The following is a 9,664-nucleotide window of genomic DNA, read 5'->3' as shown; positions in this document are numbered from 1 at the left end:
CTTTCCAGTTTCTTTTTGGAGCCACTCAGAGCCAGAAATTTTTCTCTTAGCACTGTTTTCATTGTGTCCCATAAGTATTGGTATATCAGCTATACAAAGGATAATAGATCTAAATCTCCAACACAAGCAGGGAAACTACACACTAGGAAAAGCAACAATCCCAAAAGAAAAGAGCCACACAAACATTATTTCATCTCTAACATCATAAATAATAGAAACAACAATTTTCTTGAATACCTCATACATCAATGGACTCAATTTCCCAATGAAAAGACATTGACTAACTGACTGGAAACATACAGAGGACCCAGCAGTTTGCTGTATACAAGAAATGCACTTCAGTGACAAAGACAGATAATACCTTGGAGTGAAAGGCTGGAAAATATTTTCCAAGTTAATGGTATCTGAACCAAGCTGGAGTAGCCATTCTAATATCAAATAAATGTGACTTTAAACCCAAAATTATCCAAAAAATACAAGGAAGGACACTTTATACTTGTCAAACGAAGAACTTTCAATTCCGAACATGTATGATCCAAATACAAGGGTACCCACATTCATAAAAGAAACTTTACTAAAGCCCAAAGCACACTTTGTAGCTCACAGTAATAGTGGGAGACTTTAACACCCCACACTCATCAATGTATAGATCATGGAAACAAAAACTAAACAGAAACACAGTGAAACTAACAGGAGCTATGAACCAAATGAATTTAACAGATATCTATAGAACATTTCACCCTAAAACAAAAGAGTATACCTTCTTCTCAGCACCTCATAGTACCTTCTCCAATATTGGACATATTGTACGTCATAAAATAGGCCTTAACAGATACAAGAAGATTGAAACAATCCCTTGTATCCTATCACATCACCAAGATCTAAGGCTGGTTTTCAATAACAACAAAAACAAAGAAAACCCTCTTAGACATGGAAGCTGAAATATGCTCTAGTCAATGATAATTTTGTTAAGGAAAAAATAAACAAATTAAAGACTTTTTAGAAATATTATACATATACACATACAAATAGCACATTTACCTATACATATATAAACATAAACAGTAAGGTAACAAACTATGGTATATTTGGATTCTTTAACTAGGATGTCTGCCCTGATTTTTAATGACTTGTCAGATACCTGCTGTCAGTCATCCACAAACCTTTCTTTTTTTTTTTTTATTAACTTGAGTATTTCTTATATACATTTCGAGTGTTATTCCCTTTCCAGGTTTCCGGGCAAACATCCCCTTCCCCCTTCCCCTTCCTTATGGGTGTTCCCATCCCAACCCTCCCCCCATTGCCGCCCTCCCTCCCATAGTCTAGTTCACTGGGGGTTCAGTCTTAGCAGGACCCAGGGCTTCCCGTTCCACTGGTGCTCTTACTAGGATATTCATTGCTACCTATGGGGTCAGAGTTCAGGGTCAGTCCATGTATAGTCTTTAGGTAGTGGCTTAGTCCCTGGAAGCTCTGGTTGCTTGACATTGTTGTACATATGGGGTCTCGAGCCCCTTCAAGCTCTTCCAGTTCATTCTCTGATTCCTTCAACAGGGGACCCATTCTCAGTTCAGTGGTTTGCTGCTGGCATTCGCCTCTGTATTTGCTGTATTCTGGCTGAGTCTGTCAGGAGAGATCTACATCCGGCTCCTGTCGTTCTGCACTTCTTTGCTTCATCCATCTTGTCTAATTGGGTGGTTGTATATGTATGGGCCACATGTGGGGCAGACTCTGAATGGGTGTTCCTTCAGTCTCTGTTTTAATCTTTGCCTCTCCCTTCCCTGCCAAGGGTATTCTTTTTCCTCATTTAAAGAAGGAGTGAAGCATTCACATTTTGATCATCCATCTTGAGTTTTGTTTGTTCTAGGGATCTAGGGTAATTCAAGCATTTGGGCTAATAGCCACTTATCAATGAGTGCATACCATGTATGTCTTTCTGTGATTGGGTTAGATCACTCAGGATGATATTTTCCAGTTCCAACCATTTGCCTACGAATTTCATAAAGTCATTGTTTTTGATAGCTGAGTAATATTCCATTGTGTAGATGTACCACATTTTCTGTATCCATTCCTCTGTTGAAGGGCATCTGGGTTCTTTCCAGTTTCTGGCTATTATAAATAAGGCTGCGATGGACATAGTGGAGCACGTGTCTCTTTTATATGTTGAGGCATCTTTTGGTGTATATGCCCAAGAGAGGTATAGCTGGATCCTCAGGCAGTTCAATGTCCAATTTTCTGAGGAAACTCCAGACTGATTTCCAGAATGGTTGTACCAGTCTGCAATCCCAATAACAATGGAGGAGTGTTCCTCTTTCTCCACATCCTCGCCAGCATCTGCTGTCACCTGAGTTTTTGATCTTAGCCATTCTCACTGGTGTGAGGTGAAATCTCAGGGTTGTTTTGATTTGCATGTCCCTTATGACTAAAGATGTTCAACATTTCTTTAGGTGTTTCTCAGCCATTCGGCATTCCTCAGCTGTGAATTCTTTGTTTAGCTCTGAACCCCATTTTTAATAGGGTTATTTGTTTCCCTGCGGTCTAACTTCTTGAGTTGTTTGTATATTTTGGATATAAGGCCTCTGTCTGTTGTAGGATTGGTAAAGATCTTTTCCCAATCTGTTGGTTGCCGTTTTGTCCTAACCACAGTGTCCTTTGCCTTACAGAAGCTTTGCAGTTTTATGAGATCCCATTTGTCGATTCTTGATCTTAGAGCGTAAGCCATTGGTGTTTTGTTCAGGAAATTTTTTCCAGTGCCCATGTGTTCCAGATGCTTCCCTAGTTTTTCTTCTATTAGTTTGAGTGTGTCTGCTTTGATGTGGAGGTCCTTGATCCACTTGGACTTAAGCTTTGTACAGGGTGATAAGCATGGATCGATCTGCATTCTTCTACATGTTGACCTCCAGTTGAACCAGCACCATTTGCTGAAAATGCTATCTTTTTTCCATTGGATGGTTTTGGCTCCTTTGTCAAAAATCAAGTGACCATAGGTGTGTGGGTTCATTTCTAGGTCTTCAATTCTATTCCATTAGTCTATCTGTCTGTCTCTGTACCAATACCATGCAGTTTTTATCACTATTGCTCTGTAATACTGCTTGAGTTCAGGGATAGTGATTCTCCCTGAAGTCCTTTTATTGTTGAGGATAGCTTTAGCTATCCTGGGTTTTTTGTTATTCCAGATGAATTTGCAAATTGTTCTGTCTAACTCTTTGAAGAATTGGATTGGTACTTTGATGGGGATTGCATTGAATCTGTAGATCGCTTTTGGTAAAATGGCAATTTTTACTATATTAATCCTGCCAATCCATGAGCATGGGAGATCTTTCCATCTTCTGAGGTCTTCTTCAATTTCTTTCCTCAGTGTCTTGAAGTTCTTATTGTACAGATCTTTTACTTGCTTGGTTAAAATCACACCGAGGTACTTTATATTATTTGGGTCTATTATGAAGGGTGTCGTTTCCCTAATTCCTTTTTCGGCTTGTTTCTCTTTTGTATAGAGGAAGGCAACTGATTTATTTGAGTTAATTTTATACCCAGCCACTTTGCTGAAGTTGTTTATCAGCTTTAGTAGTTCTCTGGTGGAACTTTTGGGATCACTTAAATATACTATCATATCATCTGCAAATAGTGATATTTTGACATCTTCTTTTCCGATCTGTATCCCCTTGATCTCCTTTGGTTGTCTGATTGCTCTGAATAGAACTTCAAGAACTATATTGAATAAGTAGGGAGAGAGTGGGCAGCCTTGTCTAGTCCCTGATTTTAGTGGGATTGCTTCAAGTTTCTCTTCATTTAGTTTAATGTTAGCAACTGGTTTGCTGTATATGGCTTTTACTATGTTTAAGTATGGGCCTTGAATTCCTATTCTTTCCAGGACTTTTATCATGAAGGGTTGTTGAATTTTGTCAAATGCTTTCTCAGCATCTAATGAAATGATCATGTGGTTCTGTTCTTTCATTTTGTTTATATAATGGAACACGTTGATGGTTTTCCGTATATTAAACCATCCCTGCATGCCTGGGATGAAGCCTACTTGATCACGGTGGATGATTATTTTGATGTGCTCTTGAATTCGGTTTGCCAGAATTTTGTTGAGTATTTTTGCGTCAGTATTCATAAGGGAAATTGGTCTGAAGTTCTCTTTCTTTGTTGTGTCTTTGTGTGGTTTAGGTATAAGAGTAATTGTGGCTTCGTAGAAGGTATTCGGTAGTGATCCATCTGTTTCAATTTTGTGGAATAGTTTGGATAATATTGGTATGAGGTCTTCTATGAAGGTTTGATAGAATTCTGCACTAAACCCATCTCCTGGGCTCTCTTTGGTTGGGAGACCTTTAATGACTGCTTCAATTTCCTTAGGAGTTATGGGGTTGTTTAACTTGTTTATCTGTTCCTGATTTAACTTCGATACCTGGTATCTGTCTAGGAAATTGTCCATTTCCTGAAGATTTTCAAGTTTTGTTGAATATAGGTTTTTATAGTAAGATCTGATGATTTTTTGAATTTCCTCTGAATCTGTAGTTATGTCTCCCTTTTCGTTTCTGATTTTGTTAATTTGGACGCACTCTCTGTGTCCTCTCGTTAGTCTGGCTAAGGGTTTATCTATCTTGTTGATTTTCTCAAAGAACCAACTTTTGGTCTGTTGATTCTTTCTATGGTCCTTTTTGTTTCTACATGGTTGGTTTCAGCTCTGAGTTTGATTATTTCCTGTCTTCTACTCCTCCTGGGTGTATTTGCTTCTTTTGTTCTAGAGGTTTTAGGTGTGCTGTCAAGCTGCTGACATATGCTCTTTCCTGTTTCTTTCTGCAGGCACTCAGCGCTATGAGTTTTCCTCTTAGCACAGTTTTCATTGTGTCCCATAAGTTTGGGTATGTTGTACCTTCATTTTCATTAAATTCTAAAAAGTCTTTAATTTCTTTCGTTATTTCTTCCTTGACCAGGTTATCATTGAGTAGAGCATTGTTCAATTTCCACGTATATGTGGGCATTCTTCCCTTATTGTTATTGAAGACCAGTTTTAGGCCGTGGTGGTCCGATAGCACGCATGGGATTATTTCTATCTTTCTGTACCTGTTGAGGCCCGTTTTTTGACCAATTATATGGTCAGTTTTGGAGAAAGACCCATGAGGAGCTGAGAAGAAGGTATATCCTTTTGCTTTAGGATAGAATGTTCTATAAATATCCGTTAAGTCCATTTGGCTCATGACTTCTCTTAGTCTGTCGACATCACTGTTTAATTTCTGTTTCCATGATCTGTCCATTGATGAGAGTGGGGTGTTGAAATCTCCCACTATTATTGTGTGAGGTGCAATGTGTGTTTTGAGCTTTAGTAAGGTTTCTTTTACGTATGTAGGTGCCCTTGTATTTGGGGCATAGATATTTAGGATTGAGAGTTCATCTTGGTGGATTTTTCCTTTGATGAATATGAAGTGTCCTTCCTTATCTTTTTTGATGACTTTTAATTGAAAATTGATTTTATTTGATATTATAATGGCTACTCCAGCTTGCTTTCTGACCATTTGCTTGGAAAGTTGTTTTCCAGTCTTTCACTCTGAGGTACTGTCTATCTTTGTCTCTGAGGTGTGTTTCCTCTAAGGCAGCAGAATGCAGGGTCCTCGTTGCGTATCTAGTTTGTTAATCTATGTCTTTTTATTGGAGAGTTGAGGCCATTGATGTTGAGAGATATTAAGGAATAGTGATTATTGCTTCCCGTTATATTCATATTTGGATGTGAGGTTATGTTTGTGTGCTTTCACTCTCTTTGTTTTGTTGCCAAGACGATTAGTTTCTTGCTTCTTCTAGGGTATAGCTTGCCTCCTTATGTTGGGCTTTACCATTTATTTTCCTTTGCAGTGCTGGATTTGTAGAAAGATATTGTGTAAATTTGGTTTTGTCATGGAATATCTTGGTTTTTCCATCTATGTTAATTGAGAGTTTTGCAGGATACAGTAACCTGGACTGGCATTTGTGTTCTCTTAGGGTCTGTATGACATCAGTCCAGGATCTTCTGGCCTTCATAGTTTCTGGCGAGAAGTCTGGTGTGATTCTGATAGGTCTGCCTTTATATGTTACTTGACCTTTTTCCCTTACTGCTTTTAATATTCTTTCTTTATTTTGTACGTTTGGTGTTTTGACAATTATGTGACGGGAGGTGTTTCTTTTCTGGTCCAATCTATTTGGAGTTCTGTAGGCTTCTTGTATGTCTATGGGTATCTCTTTTTTTAGGATAGGGAAGTTTTCTTCTATGATTTTGCTGAAGATATTTACTGGTCCTTTGAGCTGGGAGTCTTCACTCTCTTCTATACCTATTATCCTTAGGTTTGATCTTCTCATTGAGTCCTGGATTTCCTGTAAGTTTTGGACCAGTAGCTTTTTCTGCTTTACATTATCTTTGACAGTTGAGTCAATGATTTCTATGGAATCTTCTGCTCCTGAGATTCTCTCTTCCATCTCTTGTATTCTGTTGGTGAAGTTTGTGTCTACAGCTCCTTGTCTCTTCTTTTGGTTTTCTATATCCAGGGTTGTTTCCATGTGTTCTTTCTTGATTGTTTCTATTTCCATTTTTAATTCCTTCAACTGCTTGATTGTGTTTTCCTGGAATTCTTTCAGGGATTTTTGCGATTCTTTCAGGGATTTTTGCGATTCCTCTCTGTAGGCTTCTACTTGTTTATTAATGTTTTCCTGTGTTTCCCTAAGGTATTTCTTCACGTCTTTCTTGAAGTCCTCCAGCATCATGATCAAATATGATTTTGAAACTAGATCTTGCTTTTCTGGTGTGTTTGGATATTCCATGTTTGTTTTGGTGGGAGAATTGGGCTCCAATGATGCCAGGTAGTCTTGGTTTCTGTTGCTTGTGTTCCTGCGCATGCCTCTCGCCATCAGATTATCTCTAGTGTTACTTTGTTCTGCTATTTCTGACAATGGCTAGACTGTCCTATAAGCCTGTGTGTCAGGAGTTCTGTAGACCTGTTTTCCTCTCTTTCAGTCAGTTATGGGGACAGAGTGTTCTGCTTTCGGGCGTGTAGTTTTTCCTCTCTACACGTCTTCCGCTGTTCCTGTGGGCCTGTGTCTTGAGTTCACCAGGCAGCTTTCTTGCAGCAGAAAAGTTGGTCTTACCTGTGGTCCCGAGGCTCAAGTTCGCTAGCGGGGTGCTGCCCACGGGCTCTTTGGGGCGGCAGCAACCAGGAAGCCACAAACCTTTCATGCTTGACTTCATGTCCCAAATCCTTGGCAAGCTACATCTGTTATTCTTATCTTCACAAAAGAAGAGAACAACAGTAAGAAGATGGAAAAAAGTGGCGTTGTACCAGTCTTACCTCTTAATATCTGTCAGTAATATATTTTTGTTTTGTTTTGTTTAAGTTTGGCAAGAACAAGCATCTCCTAATCAAACATCTTCCTGATATTTACCGTCTGAGGCTGATTGCCACCACCTCTCTGGACAAAGCAAATACACTCAAATCCTCTCATCTAGCATCTACAAAAAAAAAAAAAAAAGATTTCTGGATGAAGAAACAGAAGCTGTATCTGTTGTAACAGAAATTAATTAAAATGTGCTTATCTTTGCCTCTATTAGACTGTAAGTTGTGAATCTACAACTTCAGGTAGAGAAAGACAAGAGAAGATTTTTGAAATTCAAGGTAGGTCTGCTAATGCTCTGACTCTGAAGTTCAATATTCTCTTTCTATTTCTTCTCTCTCTTTCCCCCAACACTCTCTCTCTCTCTCTCTCTCTCTCTCTCTCTCTCTCTCTCTCTCTCTCTCTCTTTCTCTCTTCCCCTGTTCCTCCTTCCCTCCCTTCCCCCTCCCTCCCTCCTCCCTTCATGTTTGGTGCCAAATTTTTTGTTCTGGTTAGTTTTCTCATTACAATATGAACACACCAAGTTCTGCAGGGTTTTACATTTACATTAAATTGCAAAATTCCCTATTAAGTATCAATCCTCATCAAGTATTTTCATTATTTCTTCATTTGCAAGATATACTGTTGTTCAGAGAGGAAAATATGATCAATGCAAAGAATAAACTGAAACCCACACAAAAGAAAGATATCAGGCAAACATATGAGTGGAATTGGAAAGATTTACGTGTATGTTTGTTTGTGGGCATAAATTTTTTCTTGAAAGATGAAAGCATAGTGTGAGATCACTTTCACTTGGATTTGATTTTATTTACTCATAGGAGAATTTATTCTCTTAGAGCATTTTAAGAGCTTCAGAGTATCCCTATAAATGTAATAATGTATTTTTTTTCAATTTCTCTTATAATCTACTCATAATATTTACGATTTTCCACTGTTTGCAATCAAATGTTACAAATATTTACATTTTGTGCACCTCTGAATAAATTGATATAAGTAGGAAGTAAAACTTTTGTTCATTTTTATCTTCATAATATTGTATTTCTTGTGCAGGCACAATTTTTCTTACTTAGATTCTGACTGGAGAAAAAAAGTTTAATAGTTGTACTCTTGTTCTAAAGACTACTCTCGGTCCTAAGATTTATCCCTTGTTGTTATTTTGAATATTTTCTGTCTGTCTCTTTGTCCGTTTGTCTGTCCATTCCTCTTTCTTTTTCCTTTGTTTTCAGCAACTTGAGATATTAGTAATTTATGGTTAGCGCATAGTTTAGAAATAATACATGAGACAGTGATTATGTACCTAGTCAAAATTCAAGATCTAATTCCATGAAGTACTGACTAATTTGACAGAAACATGGAAATTACTCCATGGGTAAAGGCTCCAGATGAAACTAGTCCTTGTAAATAAGTTGGTTCGCATCAAAAAATATGACAAACTATTACCTGAAAAATGTTTATTTTCCTACTGCTCAGAAAATTGGATAGCTATGTATAGGGGTTACTAAAATGCACTTATAAGACTATACTTTCAGGGATCATTTCTATAGTTTGTTACTAAAATGCACTTATGCTTTGTCCTTTGATGTAGTTTTTTTGACTATTGGAATAATTTGATATTTATTTATTATTTATAACTAACATTTTGTGTATTTTCCATATGTAAATAAAAATACTGATTATATGTTTGTGCTTCTTCTTAAATATCCTGGCATTTTATAAGATTATATGCATTCACTGAAAATTCATTGAAATACTGTTTTATACAATTTTGACATAAGGAAGTTTTATTTCATGTAGAAATATATATCAGACATTTTCTTTATATTTAGTGGCTTAAGTCTTATTCTTCTAAAACCTTATCCTATAGGTATTGTGTAAACCATTCTTTCAGAATTTATTACTAGATTTAATTTGTTAGACCTGATAAGAGAAATTTATCCTCTCAGGAGATTAAAAAAATTAGTCATATTAGACTTACAATCATTTAGTATTATATTATGCATGCTAATCCTTCATAACTCATCTACTTTATTTAACAAGTTGTGACTACACATGTTGAAATGACACTAAAATCATCACTCTGTACGTACATACATATCACCCAGAAACAGTGTAAGCACAAGCACTTACCAGGCCAAAGTTATGTCATATTGCTGGTGAGAAATGAAAACCAGACATGGGATGAAAAGGCTACGGCAAGACAGATGCCCTGCCAAGTTTATGGTAAGCACTCAGAATATTTGTACTTTTAACAGAAACAGAATATAGTGGAGATAGACATAATCAATTTAAATGTAGCTGCTAGTACACAATGATA

General features: G+C 37.2%; 1 pseudogene; it reads left to right on the top strand.

Moving 5' to 3' along the window:
- The first annotated feature begins 8,863 nt into the window (after positions 1 to 8,863).
- Positions 8,864 to 8,936, top strand: LOC120093494 (small nucleolar RNA U3; annotated as a pseudogene).
- The last annotated feature ends 728 nt before the right edge of the window (positions 8,937 to 9,664 follow it).

This window comes from Rattus norvegicus, chromosome 6 (assembly GCF_021556685.1).
Source record: "Rattus norvegicus strain SHRSP/BbbUtx chromosome 6, alternate assembly SHRSP_T2T, whole genome shotgun sequence".
In the NCBI taxonomy this organism is placed as follows: Eukaryota; Metazoa; Chordata; class Mammalia; order Rodentia; family Muridae; genus Rattus; species Rattus norvegicus.
The sequence above is the reverse complement of the archived record's forward strand: the minus strand, read 5'-3'. Positions and strand labels throughout refer to the sequence as shown.